This window comes from Haemaphysalis longicornis, unplaced genomic scaffold, assembly GCF_048455015.1.
Source record: "Haemaphysalis longicornis isolate Haplotype H1 unplaced genomic scaffold, Haemaphysalis longicornis Haplotype H1 scaffold_1, whole genome shotgun sequence".
NCBI lineage: Eukaryota > Metazoa > Arthropoda > Arachnida > Ixodida > Ixodidae > Haemaphysalis > Haemaphysalis longicornis.
This window is the reverse complement of record NW_027526203.1, coordinates 28,446,997-28,462,507: the sequence shown is the minus strand read 5'-3', so window position 1 is coordinate 28,462,507 and position 15,511 is coordinate 28,446,997.

Below are 15,511 nucleotides of genomic sequence, written 5' to 3'. Positions count from 1 at the left end.
GCCGTATTGGATCCGCTACCGAGCCGCAACCATGAGATGCTACCCCTTTAGGAGGAAGCAAGAGGCCTGCTACGCCTGTTGGCGGCCTGGACACTGCAAGGATGTCTGCCCGCACCCGCCCCCCACTGACCGCTGCACCACCTGCGGCACCACATCTCCTCAACCCAACCACCCCTGCACTCCGTCCTGCATCTTATCCGGGGCGACCCACCTCACCGGAGCGGCTGGTTGTCGCAATCGCTTCCAGCCCCGGCGGGAGACTACCACACCTGCCGTGGCTCGAGAGCACCTGGATGCCCTTTCGCCCCATGGACGCTCACCGAAGTCGACCACTCTACCTGGCCACCACCTGCACCACACTTCCGCCACAACACAAGCTCACGTCACCCATGTCGGCCCTCCTTCCTACAGCCAAGTGGCCCAAGGACTTCCCCGACGACCACACGTCAGTCACCAAGCGCAGGTGAGCCCCCAGAGCCTCCCAGTGACCCCAACCTCTCCTCCCACCCACTTCTACACCTCACCCAGCACCACCTATGATCACGTAATTCGTGAAATGAAAGCTCTGCGCGAAAGAGTCATTCGCCTCCAACAAGAAAACGCCCGCTTGGTGCAGGAAAACCAAACGCTGCGCCAACGTCTTACCACCTCCTCCTCCATCCCTGCTACCCCCTCCGCATCGCCCTTGCCTACTCAGTCATCCACTCCTCCTAATCACGCCCAACCGCCCCCCTTGAAACGCAAAGCGGAAAGCGATACTCAGCCAGCCTCCACGGACGCGCCCCTTACTCCGCACGAGCTCCGCGCCGAATATCAATCTATGTTCGCGTCGCTTCAGGCCCAGTTGACGGCACTACAACTGTCCACACAAGAATTACATTCGGAAATGCTAGAATGGATGCGCTCGTTCGCTCAGAACCCACCGCCCTCTGCGAACCTAACTCCTGCGGACGCCCCCATACCCATAGACACCGACAATGACCTCTAAAGACGTTATATAGCCTGGCTATGGAACTGCCGCAGCTTCAAGGCGAAGTGGGCATCGCTTCAAGCTTTCATCACCACACTGTCTCACACGCCTACAGTCATTGCACTTCAGGAAACGAGCCCTAATGTCAAACTGTTAAATTACAAAGCATACCGACACTCCGATTTTCCTCAGCTGGCGCCTCTAATACACCGCAACTACAGTGTAGAGCAGCGCAGCCTGCCTTTCGACATTCCACACATATTCACGACCATCCTCCCCAAACGTATAGTACACAGACAATTTAACGTACTTAATATCTACAGCTCTCCCCGAAACACGCAACACACATTCCATGGCATCTTCCAATCGGCTCTCCAGCACGCAGGCCACCAACGCCTCCTCATTATGGGAGATTTTAATGCCCCGCATATTGCGTGGGGCTACTCCCGCACAACTCGTAAAGTTCGCCTGCTTTGGGAGGCGATCCAACAACTCCACCTCACCACTCACAACGACCCTGACCTCGCCACACGCATAGGAAATAGTGTACAGCGCGACACAGCCCCCGATATCACTTGCTCACATCGTCTCGGCCCTGCCACTTGGCATCCTCTTCCACATACCTTGGGCAGCGACCACTTCATCACCGAGTTGCACACCACGATACACATCTCTTCAGACGAGCACCCACAGCACACGCTTATAACGGACTGGGATGCATTTCGCTTACACAGTCAACATATCGCTCCCCCTGACCCTGACAAAGACACTGACCTCGAGCAGTGGGTCGCCAACCTGTTGCACGCTAAACAACAACACGAGAAACTCGTAGACCCGAAAATACCCTCCGCCTACGTGGACTCCAAAATGATGCATCTATGGGAGGCTTACAGTAACCTCGAGCGACGGTGGCGCAAACACAAGCACCGCCGAGCCCTGCGCCGCCGACTCGAACTCCTCCGCACTGAAATTACATGACACGCCGAATACCTTAGGCGGGCCAACTGGCACCAACTCTGCGACGAAATGCGGGATACCCTCAACATGCGTCGCACCTGGGCTCTATTACGACACCTGCTTTACCCTTCCAAATCCAAATCCAGCCAATCCTTACGTATCACACAGCTTCTCCACAAGCAAGATGGCACCAAGCAAGATATCACATCCCGCCTTAAAGCCCTATACATACCGACCTCTAATTCCTCCGAGCCACCCATTGCACGCTACGCCGGAGCTCCCAACCTCACCCTCGATGCTGAAATTTCCCGGGAGGAAATCATACAGGCCATACGTTCCCTGCGCCGCCAAACCGCACCAGGCGCGGACGCCATAACTAACAAGTTACTCCGACATCTTGACGATACTTGTATTGATCACATCACCACTTTGTTTACCTACCACTGGGAGCACGGCACTCTTCCCAGCTCATGGAAACACACAAACATCTCTCTAATCCCTAAACCCAACAAAACTCTTGCACATGAAAATCTCCGGCCTGTATAGCTCACTTCATGCCTAGGCAAGCTCTTAGAGCATGTCATCAAAACCATCCTTACTGCCTACCTCGAAGAGAATCAGCTACTCCCACCCAATATGATTGGTTTTCGTCCTGGCCTTTCGACCCAGGATTCTATGCTCCAGATTCACGCTGACATCCTTGCCCAGCCACCTAAATCTGACAACGCCGCAATCCTCGCACTTGATCTACACAAACTTTCGATCAGACAGACAGACAAATGTTTTTATTTGGATGGCTCGAGGCCGCAGGCTTAAGGGAGGGGGTTAATAATGTCCGGCCATGGCTGCCTCGCAAACGAAGTGCCACAGCGCAACCAACGTAGCTTGGTGTCGATCACGTGGCCTGATCCAGTCCTCATAGGAGAGGACCCAGGCGGGACGATATTTGGCGCGAAGCCGATCGAATGCCCCACAGTCCCAGACGAGATGGCGGATTGTGGGGGTCACTTCTGTGTTGCAGGCAAAGCAACGGACTGGTCTAGGAAACGTTGCAGCGGAACCACTGTTAGAGAGGTTTCCATCGTGGGATGTAGGTTGGGGAGCGTAATTCCGCCATCGAGAAACCACGTCATCTGTATATGCGTACCCCGACTGCGTCCGGTTGAGGAACACCTGAGCACCTCGGGGTAGACCAGGGGGTGTGGGGTCGTCACATGGGGGAATATTAGTGGCCAATTGCTGCCTCCTTCGATTACGTCGACGGCGGCGCTCCACATCTGGATCAGTAAGCAGCGTATATGGTCTTACAGGCAGCATGAACTGGGAACGGTGTAAAGAAGCCTCGCTCGCAAGTTCATGAGCCTTCTCGTTTCCTGGGTGCCCTTGATGGGCAGGAATCCAGCCTACGGTTACCAGTACTCCAGAGTCAGCCCTAAGTTTCTCGCATTTCTGCTTGATAGCGTGGGCGGTGCTGTTTTGCCTGGGTGGACCAATGAGGCATATAAGTGCCTCAGTGCAGTCAGTCAATATTTCCACCCGGTCGTAACGCCGTTCTGGATGATCGGTGACAACCTGGCGTGCAAGGTGAATACCTTCCTCTATGGCAAAAAGCTCAAGTTCCGTTATATCGGGGTCGGCGTCCAGCGAAATTAGTCGAATGATTTGGAGTTCATCGGAGTTGGACACAGCGGCTACTGCCGCCATACAGGACTCGGCCCGCAAAGACGCGTCCACAGCTATCTCGAGTGTTGAACTGCTCCGAGAAGTAGCACCGGCTACAACCAGCGAGGTCCGCTGCGACGTGTGCCTCCGACGCTGAGTTTTAGAGGGTGCAAGTTGTTGCGCTGTAACAAGCGTATCCTCCCATGGCGGGATATGCTTCTTTATAAGCGGCGTGTCCGCCGGTGCAATATGGCCATCAGCGGTCAGCAATCGGCGCCCTTGCGGTGTGAGCTCGTGGCGATCCGAGACTCCTCGGGACCGGGCAAGGACCGTTTCTTCGAGAGTAGGAAGGCCAGCATAGCGGTACAGTTCAGTGACCTTCGTGTGTCGGGGAAGCCCCGTGGTGACACGAAGGGCTGCCCTGTAAAGCGTCTCGAGCTGTTCCGTCTCACGTTTCGTGAGACGGAAGCACAGAGCCCCGTAGCAGGCTTTGCTCAACAGAATGGCTTGAACTAGTCGGCGGGCGATGTTTTGGGACGCTCCACCGAAGGTATTAGAAATTCTTCGGATTAAGCTTAGTAGAGGAGTTCATTGCACCTTCAACTGTCGAAGCCATTCTGAAGCTCCTCCGGACTCGTGGATTGGAATGCCCAGCACTCTGATCCACCGTTCTGGGGCCCGCTGAAGTGTTTGACCTCCCATGGTGAGAGCAACTAGGTTTTGCTCTTCTCGTCTACTTCTAATTATAATAAAGTTGCTTTTTGCCAAGGAAACCTCCATTCCTGTAGCGGGGAGGAGACTGGTGAACGTATCAAGAGCTTGTTGCAGAATACGCACAGCGCTTTCTGTCGAGGAATGATCCGCAGCTTCGGTCCATATAGTGACATCATCGGCATATGCCGTGACGTGGACGCCGGGGATAGCTGCAACCCCTCGCACAAGCTTAGTCATGACCAAATTGAACAGAGTTGGAGATAGAATGGCCCCCTGTGGAACTCCTGAACGGTTGTCAAAGTGTAGAGTGTCGTGGCGTCCAGAGCGGATTTCAAAAGTCCGGTTAGCCAGGAAACTCCGAACAAAATTGTTCAGTCTCTTGCCCGGGTAGGCGTCCGCCAGCGCTTCAAGAACAGCTACGTGAGTGACTGTGTCATAAGCTTTGCGGAGATCCAACGCAATCATGACGTGCGGGCGCTTGTGATTTCTTTTCCGTAGAATACGCCGCAGGAGAAACAGGGAATCATGCGTCCCCAGATTCTGCCGGAACCCAGTTTGACAGGGGTGGAAATACTCAGCTTTCTCTTCGAGGTGGTGATTCAGTCTGGTCACTGCAATCCGTTCTATTAGCTTACAGAGGGTAGACGTAAGTGAGATAGGTCGAAGATTGGCCATATCTGACGGGTCTTTCCCTGGTTTCGGAATGGGAGCTATTACAGCATGTTTTAGAGCTGCCGGCACCTGTCCGCTGATCCAGATTTCGTTTATCTTGTCAAGACGCTCTCCCCGTAAAGGCGCGGGAAGGTTCCGAAGCATTGTCCACGTGACGCCATCCTTCCCAGGTGCACTACGAACATTGATTTGCTCCAAAGCCGCTGTAAGTTCGGCAATAGTGAACAAAGACTCGATAGGCTGTGATTCGTCCACCTCGAGAGGGGCATATATATCCGGAGGAGGCAGGGTTACTGGTTGCGAGAAAAAGATAGAAGCCGATTCCCTTTCGAAGTGCTCCTGATCCATCCCGGTGCGGAGCATCACCGCCTGCACCGTTACTTGGAGCTTACCGCGTCCACAAAGAGACCGGAACGTTGACCAAAGCTTTTCTGCTCCTGTATGGCGTGAAAAAGTTTCACAATACTCTTCCCAGCGCTGGCGAGCGAGTAGTTTTGCATGACGGCGAATCTTCGCGGTTTGTTGCCGTATTTTCACCAAGTCGTAGTACGTGCGGCCACCGGCAATGTACATCTCCTCCAGTTCATCCCTGTGCTTCCAAAGGTTGACCAGGTGACGATCCGGTGGTGGGGTGTCTCCTTCAACCTCTGAAATGCTAGTAGCGGCTTTCGCCGCCCCTAGAATGCGATCTATTAATTCTGGGCAGGGTTTATCTGGTCCGTCGTGTTCCGTCGGCTGGATAAGTAGGTCTCTGAAACGCTGCCAGTTCGTGTAGAGCACGTATTTCCGACACTTCTTGTCTACACCGGAGAGCTGGATCCAGATGGGGTAATAGTCGCTGCTCCACGGTGTCGGCTCGCGAGACCAGGTGGCCACAGCATTGGCTGTTGCCCATGTCAAGTCTGGAACGGTATCACGCTGTGCAGGGTTCTGTCTTCGTCGAGTTGCCTGACTAAGGTCGTTTACAAGCTGTAGCTCCGCCTCGTCAGCCTCTTCCAGAAGTTGCAATCCTCGACTGCGCGAAATTTGATACCCCCAGGCCTTGTGCTCTGCATTGAAATCTCCAGCGAATACCGCTGCGTCGTGAGGGTAAAACGCGCGAAGGCGCCGCATCCAGGAGAAGTTGACCCTAGTGGAAGCATGTTGGGCAGTGCGGGGGCGCACGTATGTGGAGGCAACCGTGAAGTTGCGGCGTCCAACACGGAACCGAACAGCCACCACCTCTTGGGTGTCTGTACCAAAAGCGGCAGTTCGTATCTGGCAGTGGGCTACTGTCTTTCAAACGTAAATGATTGTTTGGCATTCGACGACAGTTTGTGATGGGTCTGACCGGGATGAACGTGTAATACTGGGTGCCGTGTACGCTCTGTAGCCGTACAAACTGGGGCCGGTTCCCTGTGTTTCTTGGAGCAAAACCGCCAATAGTTTGGTATCCATGCATTTGATGCGCTCATTTAGTTCGGGTGCCGCCGCGCGGATTCCACGACAGTTCCATTGCAGTAGCAACAGTTTATTGCTGTTGGACATGGTTGTTCTCCCCGCTATGTAACTTCGAGCTTTGCGCTGTTTCAATAGCAGTAACTTCTTTTGCCTTCAGATACGGTATAAGTTCCCGTAATATGGATCTCACCAGCGTGGGAAGGTCAATGCACGGAAATCCCGAGGCTGCGGCACAGTGTGGCGTCTGTGTTCGAGAGGGTGAGCATTCCTGTAACGACTGGCTCGTTTGGTCTTCGTTCTCCATCTTCTCGTCAGAAAGGGCTAGGTCAAGTTGCTTCTGAAGTTGCTTCTGAAGAGATTGTAGATGGCGTCGCTGGGAGGTGATCTCTTGCCGCAGTATGTTGATGCTGTCTGGCATGTGTGGTTGCCTGGACCGGCGGGGTAACCTGTTGGGCCGAGAAACCTGTTTCCTCGAAGCTGTGGTCGACGTAGATGCTGCCGACTGGTCAGACATTTCAGTAGAAGATTCAATCATTAAAGAGAGTGAATTGCTGGGCTAGTTGGTTCATAATGTTCAGAAAAGGGGAAACCAGCGAGCAGAACGCAGGACAAGAGGAGCGGTGTTGTGTGTGTTGTGTGTGTACCTCCTCCTCTTGTCCTGCGTTCTGCTCGCTGGTTTCCCCTTTTCTGAACATTCAATCATTACCTCGGTCTCACAGACGGGTTGTATTCTTCCCTTCACCGGTGCTGTCAGCTTTATTTTGCTCTCTAGCGACGGAAAAGCAATGTTATTAGCAAGGTCAGGTGGTGCCGTATTATTTGTTGCCTTGGAGTGTCTTGCACGCGTACGCACTTTGTGCTCTATGTGCTCCCGCACTTGCTGTAACCTTTTAGCCTTTGTTGGGCATACAGGATCACGTGCTGTGTGCCCTTCCGTATGGCATAAATTGCAATAAGGCGTCGCGTTTAAGCAGGCCTCGTTTTTATGACCTCTTCAGCAGGTTGCGCAGACAGCCGCATTTGGACAGTGTTTCTGGAGGTGCCCATCCTTGTGACATCGGTAACAAACCAACGTTCCGGGCACATACGGTTTCACGGGACATAATTCGAAATAATTTCTCACAATCTTCGGTGGATGGCTGGTGTCAAATGTGACCAGAGCATAGTCGGTCCTGCCCAAGCGTTTGATGTGGAGAATGTTTGCCGATTCACAAGTTGTATTAATGCGCAGGTCCTCATCTGTGTTATTCGGGTCCAAAGGGTTTGGGGTAGATTGCCACGCGCCGTCCAGCCTGGAATTCGCCCCGATTATGTCTCGATCATGTCTCCCACCACGCCATCCTCGACTCCGTCAACCACCACAATCTTGGCAGTCGCACACACACCTACATAACAAACTTCCTTTCTAACCGCACCGCTACACTGCGCCTCGGCTCACTCCACACCACAACTTTCCCTATGCCCTCTCACGGCACGCCCCCAGGCGCCGTCCTTTCTCCGCTTCTCTTTAACCTAGCTATGATGCCTCTCGCTCGCGCACTTGAGCACACCCCCAACCTCCGATCTGCGATCTATGCTGACGGCATCACACTATGTGTGCCCAGCGGTAGTGATGCCATGATCGAAGGGACCCTCAATCAGGGAGCCTCTATCGTACACCACCATGCCCAGGCTGCCGGTCTCTCCTGCTCTGTCTCCAAATCAGAATTACTTCTACAGCGATCCCGGTCCACCACCCTACACGGTGCCGCTGAATCCATCCAGGTCTCGCTCGATGGCACAATTATTCCCCATGTCTCACAAGTCCGCATCCTTGGCTTTATCATACACTCTACTCGCAGCAGCACACACACCATCGCCCAGCTTCGCACTTACACCACGCAGATCATTGCCCTCATTAAACGCATCACGACCCCAAAAATGGCCTCGTTGAATCTGAGCGCCTTCGCCTCCTTCATAGCTTCCTCATATCTCGCTTCTGCTACCACGTACCGTACGCCACCCTCACCCTCACTCAGAAGCAGTCCTTGGACGCTCTTTTAAGACGTGCCTATCGTGCAGCGCTTCTCTTGCCTACACACGCCCCTACCGAACGACTTCTAGCCCTAGGTCTACACAACACGGTGACGGAGCTACTCGAAGCGCACCGCACTGGCCAAATCACTCGCCTATCCCAAACGCCCACCGGCCGCTGCATTCTTAAACGAGCGCATCTCGACCCACCCATTCTACTCGATCCTATGGCTACCATCCCTCTCTCAATCCGCTCCAGCATCCACATCAAACCCCTTCCTCGCAATATGAATCCCGCCTTCCACATTCGTCGCCGTTCAGCCCGTGCCCGGGATCATCTCTGACGCTACTCCCCTTCCCCGAGCGTCGTATATGTAGACGCGGCTGAGTATCCGAGCAAGCCCGCTTTTGGCATTGCGGTCGTAGGAACACCTGGTGCCGACCCGCAAGCTTCAGCCACGGTGCTCACCTCGACTTCAGTTACCGCGGAGGAGGCGGCAATTGCCCTCGCTCTTACCCAAACACCCACCCCTCTCATTATATTATCAGATTCGCAACCCGCCATCCGAAATTACCTCAAGGGCACCATTTCATCACTGGCCCTCCAAATTCTTCGCACTCGACCCCCTTCCGAACCCGTGACGCTGCTGTGGACCCCGGCCCACACCGGCATAGGTGGTAATGAGGCTGCCCATCACCAAGCCCGAGATTTGACACACCGGGCAGGCGCTTCTTTTACATCTAAACACGGCGTTCCCGAGATGTCCCATTCGGTACTGCTCACATACCAGGACATCACCCAACATTACCGCCTCCTTCGCAGGCAACTTCCCCATCCCCACCCCTCCCTCACCGCCGAGGCTGCCCACATGTGGCGCCTTCTTCAGACTCACTCGTTTCCTCACCGCACTCTATTAGTGCATACGCACCCTCACCTCTTTTCCTCTCCCAACTGCCCCTTGTGTGACGCGCCGGACACGCTCTATCACTCGCTCTGCGAATGTCCGCGTGATCCTTTCCCACCTCTACCCTCCCCCACCCACTGCGAACAGGCTCTGGGGTGCTCGGACCGCGACGTCCAAGAACTGGTCACCAGTCGTGCCCTCGACGTCGCGGCGACCCTATGGGCCACCGCCACTCCCCCACCCTAAAACCAGAGTTCCAATAAAGTGGATTCTCTCTCTCTTTCACACACACATTTGTTTGTCTGTCGTTCTTCTTCCAGCGTTGTAAACACTTCGTTGGACTAAAAAATAGGGCATGCTGTCGCCGCAATGTCTCTAGAAGTTCTGTTTAATTTATTCTGATATGTCATTTTCTACCTTGCTTTCGCTTTGGCGTTCCTGTTAACATAAAAATTGGACGAAACGATAAAGCATAGCGTGCGCAATGCCGCGCGCCTGGGAGCTCGCAGTCAGCAAGAGTCTATTTCGCCTGCTGCGTCCTCTTTTCAATCTACGGGCGCCGCTTGAGGCGCAGTGCTCTGTTCGCACCACTCACAGCCTTCTACTACACTATCATGGCCTTTGATATCACCCTGAAAGCACGCTCGGGGGATCTCGGAGGCCATGACACTCTAATCGGGTTTTTCGCCAATATCACCAGACGGTGAGCTGTTCTCCGCGAATGCGGCCGCCACCGATGCGCTCGAATAGCACGCCAACACGCACCAGAAAAATCCCCCAACAACGTTAGCGCAGCACCGAGGACAACCAGACCCGAAAAAAAAGTGTCACGCAGAACAGAAATATGTTTCTAACAGCGAAACGTAGCACAGACCGCGAATGTATGCTGGGCATGGTGGAGTGCATAGTGTGTCAAAGAGGCAACCTATGGCGGCATGCAAAGACGATGAGCGTAACTGTAAACGCCAAGAAGCGGCGAGGCAACAAAAGTACCGCACGTAGTCCCGTCTCAACCTAACTTTTCCACGATGTCCATTCAATAATTTCAATTGGTGTAAATTGAACTCCCCTGGGCAGTTCAGAACACTTACATTAATGGCGCTGCAAACATCATTCAAATCTTTGCTTTACGTTGCCTTATGCACGGGAGGAGAAGGAAGATCATTTATTTGGCGCACTCCCGCACCGCGTGTTCGGTGTATCGCACGTTGCGCAGTTGTAGGGAAAAGCAGTTGGTGAAATGTGATGTAAAATTGTCACGTCGCAGTACGTCTACGCTTACATTCGGCGCCAGATTGGTGAGTCTTGTGTGTTGAGTGATTGCTGAGGAGGAGGGTAAATGAGACGTTCCCGGCGATAATGGTGTACGATGTCCGTGTATGTTTCCGGAACTGGGTGGCTGGCGGAGGAGATTGCATGTCCTTCGTCGGCCTCCGTTGGGAACGCGCGGAGTAAAATGTCGCGAGCCTCCTCACCGCGGGGAGGGAGGCAAGGCCAGGCATCCAAACAATGCAAATGGTCGGTACAGTTTTGGCATGTTGTGGAACATATGCGTGGTATCTGCAATTTCTCTTTTAGCCTCCAATATGACGGCCACCACAGGGGGAATCGAACCCACGCACTGTGCCTCAGCAAAACAACCCCGTTTGCAAGCGCGCCTTTTTTTTAATATGCTCATGCCATTTGAAGCATAATATTACGATTAAAAGTACGCACACTTGAAATCCAGGGCGGGAACCATCACACGACAACCGAACGCAGAGAAGCAGAATTGTGCGCGAGTTACCGGTGCAGTTGCAGATATGAAAACTTTTTATTATGCCGTAGGGCAAATATCGCAAAAAAATGGCCTGAGTGGAGCAGACGGCGAACTAGAGAGCCCCTTACCCGACATCACGTGAGGGCTTCGGAAAGAACACGTTACCTTACCCTACCATTCGAGCGCCTTAGGCCCGAACTAAAAACTTCAGGACTTGTTTAATTCGGTGCTAGCTGCCTTGGTAAAGCAAGCAAAGACATTTACTTCCTCCTTCATGAATTCATAACGGCTACCGGAAGACTTGTATGTTAGGGGATTCATCTAATCATTTATCTGGTCCCGCCCGCCCTAAGGAGTGTAATTTTTTATTATCATTATATTCTAATTCTAAATAACACTTTTTAAATTGTTAGACAAGCCTAAACCCTTGGCCAATCCCCCTCAGTGGGTGCGTGTCATTACAAATGGAGAAGAAGAAGAAGAAGAAGCTTCGCTCATCGCAGCTTCCCAATATGAACATTCAGACTCTATAGTGTTATCTTCCAGTGCAATCTCCGAGTCTCTAGAGTTTATTGCTAGGGGTCTGCAAATTCGTTTTTCGTTTCTCTAGCTACCTCATCTCCACGATTTATAATGGTAGAGGACTTCGCAAAAATTACGCATGCGGATCTTTTTGATGCAATGTCGAAAATGCCAGCTGCGGCCCCTGGTCCGGATCATATTACTACTGAAATGTTAAAACTACTATACGATCAGGCACCAGATGACTTGCTCAGTGTGATTAATTATTCGCGCAGCACACCCCAGCGCAACCCAACCCAGCCCAACCAAACCCAACCCAACCCAACCCAGCGCAGCGCAACCCAGATTTCCCAATATGAAAATTCAAACTCTATAGGGACCGGGCGGCCGTTGTATGGCACCAACAGCGCCGCCCGTGGCGAACCGCTCGTCAGTGGAATGCCGGTGGCGGTCAGCGCAGCGTAACTGTGCATGGTTTTCTGTTGTTTTTCTGCGGTCCGGCTTGCAAAGCGTACGTAACCCCACGTGCATTTTTCAGATCGGTAAATCTTGAGCGTGGATGTGACGTTTACGAGGCATGCCACGTGTGTGATTTACGCCCATACTCAGCTGGAAGTGAAAGTTCGTCGCTTCATGCAATTTTTTGATGCCTGCATGAGTTTCGCGTATCGAGGAGTACACTGCAGCTAAATGCTCCCACAAAGCCGGTGTGTGCAACCAATCTAGGAATGCTGCGGCGCTGGCCTTGGGCAGTTGATGACGAGACGGCGTCGACGTCGTGCACAAGCGAAAGACAAAGTTGGGGGGTGTCTTCTAAGATTTACCTCAAAACAGAAATTGTGATGGACGACGCTTCCGTAACTTCATTACCTACGGCTGCAACGTGTTTAATTTCACAGAAATGCTCTTACTACAGTCATCGGGAATCGTTGATAGAATAAATACCGCATGATAGTAGAACGTTATTGCTTGTCGTGGAGAAGCATTGCTTTACAAGAATTGCAATGGTTGCTGGCTAGTTGGTAAATGGTTTTTCAAAAACGAATTCCTGCGTGGCTGAAGGACGCAAGACAGGAGGGTGCCCGAAACCTGTACTCAGCTTCACAACTTAATGCTGCGGTCGGTTCATGCAATTTTTCAAGCGTAGCTGCCACCTACGCTTGAACAATCATGCACACCTTCGTCTAACGACGATGAGGGTTTATCGCAAAGCTCTGTCGTATGGGCTTCCTTGGTTGCCTTCTGGATTTAAACTTTGACTAGTTGAGCGTCGAATTTGACCAGCACGCAGTTTGGTCTTTTGATCGCAGCGTCTTTGACTTTGACCATTTCCCATTCGATTTCGCAGGAAGAAAGCTTTACGTTCAGCCATCATAATCATTAGACGGAGGGCTAGATGATTTTGCTGTTTAATCTTGAACTTCCATGCCCCCCTCTCCAAATCTAAACTTTGTCCAGCGTGTCGGAAATATGTCTGTGCTGGACGACTCGGGCTGATGCACCCATATTTGAGGCAACTAATCGAGCGTTTTTGGTGTCTTCACCAGGCATTACACGATTTTTTAGGTACTCTGTAAAGAATACTTAAGCATTAAAAAACACCGGCTGACGTCAACGCTACCACATTTTTTAACTATTGGTGTCAGCCTTTATTCTACGCAGGTGATAAAACGGGAAAGGGAGGAGGGATGGTGGATGGTTTGTAGCTGGGGCTGTTGAGTTGGTGAATAACTTTGGCTCTTGATAAAATGACCACCACAAATGTGGGATTTCCACTTCGGCGTTCAGGATCCCATGCTGTCACAGTGTCGCTCACCAAAACCGAAGGAACAAAGCTCACGGTTACAGAAAGTGTAAACTACCACAATATTTCTACGGCTACACGGTAATCCATCTCGTATGCAGGTGCCTTTCTATTTAAAGCACACGTATCGATGTATCCCAGCGCTAAGGCTGGCGAGGAAACCGTAGTCATTGAAACCAGTGAAGATAATTTAAAGTGGTAGAAATTAATAATAATATGGCTAATAGTTTTATTCCCACTCAGATCGCGCGGAGCCAGGCGCAGAGCGCTGCAAAAAGCGCTCGTGTCAATGTAGCCCATTCCCAACCTTACAAGCACCCAATAGGCTTGCGTAGCCGTTAGTGCACTCAAGAAGAAAATAATACTACAATAGTAGCTTTATTCGTACTCAGAACGGGCGCAGCCAAGCGCAGATCGCTGCAAAAAGCGCTCATGCCATTGCAGCCGATACCCAACTTTAGAAGCGTCCGACAAGTTTACGTAGTCATTACTGCATTTAAGAGCCCAACACATCTGTCTAGACTTTGTTTCACCGCCCATATACGTTCACAACACCACCAAAACATTCAAAGCACCGAAGCAAACACGACAAAAACAACGGGAGGCTGTGTAGTCCAATGCACCGGCTCATTCCACTGACGAGGGGAGCGCCGAGTGGTGGCGCCACCCATCCAGCTGCCCGGTCCCTATAGTGTTATCTTCCAGTGAAATCGCCGAGTCTCTAAAGTTGATTGATAGGGGTCTGCAAATTCGTTTTTCGTCTTCTCTAGCTACCTCGTCTCCACCATTTATAGTGGTAGAGGACTTCACAAAAATTACGCATGCGGAGCTTTTTGATACTATGTCTAAAATGCCAGCTGCGGCCCCTGGTCCGGATCACATTACTACTGAAATGTGAAAACTACTATACGATCAGGCACCAGATGAATTGCTCAGTATGATTAATTATTCTCTCAGGATGGATACCCGATGGGTGGCGGATAGCTAAAATACTTCCTATACCGAAGTATGTTGGTCAGGGCCTCGCTGTAGATAATATCAGGCCTATCTCTCTGACTCCTAACGTAGTGAAATAATTGAGCGGATTTTGCTTCACCTAATTATGGAATTTTGTCTGAGTATAATATCCTCAGCCCAAGTCAAATTGGATTTCGCCCAGGTTGTTCTATTTGGAGTGCCCACATCGACCTTGAAAGTCGTATAAAACTTGCCCGTGGATATAAACAGGTTGCGGCTCTAGTGACCTTGGATATAGCAAAAGCATACGACAGCGTGGAGTACCCGCTGTTATTGTCTCGCTTACAGAAATTAAATTTCCCTAGATACATTATAGCATGGCTGTGTGAATTCCTAAAGGACAGGAAGTTCTGGTGTGTGAGGGGTAACATTTGTTCCTCTCGGCACTCGCAGAAAAGAGGTGTACCACAGGGAGCTGTCCTTTCGCCAGTTCTTTTTAATATCCTGTTAAAGGAGCCATGAAGAGAAAACACAAGTTTGGTTCATTCGAAAGATTGCCTCGTTGTAACCCTAACGACACCACTTATAACGCAAACGTCGCTCATATAAGCTACATAATTAGGAAAAAAGGAAATGACCATGCGACCCACCAGCTCATTTTCCTCAACAGAACCTATGATGTCACTCGGGAATGCTCTGCGATTTGCGGAGGCCGGCAAAAGCAAACGCATGTTAGGCAGGGCTTACAGTTTGCATAGCGAGCTAAATGCCCGTGAAACATACTGCACATTCTTTTTATGACAAAGAACGGTGGAGTAAACGGTTGAAGTTCCGAACGAACACGCAAGCGTGTGCGCCAATGCGTACGAAACTACCGCCGGCCGAGCTCGACATCTCGCCGTCGCGCAGACGAATTTTCGGGTTCGAGGCTCTTAGGGGCCAACGAACCGCTCCAGCACGTACAGCCGCGACCTTGCTTGGTATCTTAATCCCTTGTCAGGAGGTTGGCCGTCATATCGCCAGCCAGCAAAGGTAAAAATAGAAACGAGGGGAGTACGGAACAGCAAGAAGCGACGAGATAGTGCCAGTCGTCGCAGAAGTTTCCAATGGTGTTGGCTTGCTGCTGTCATTACGAG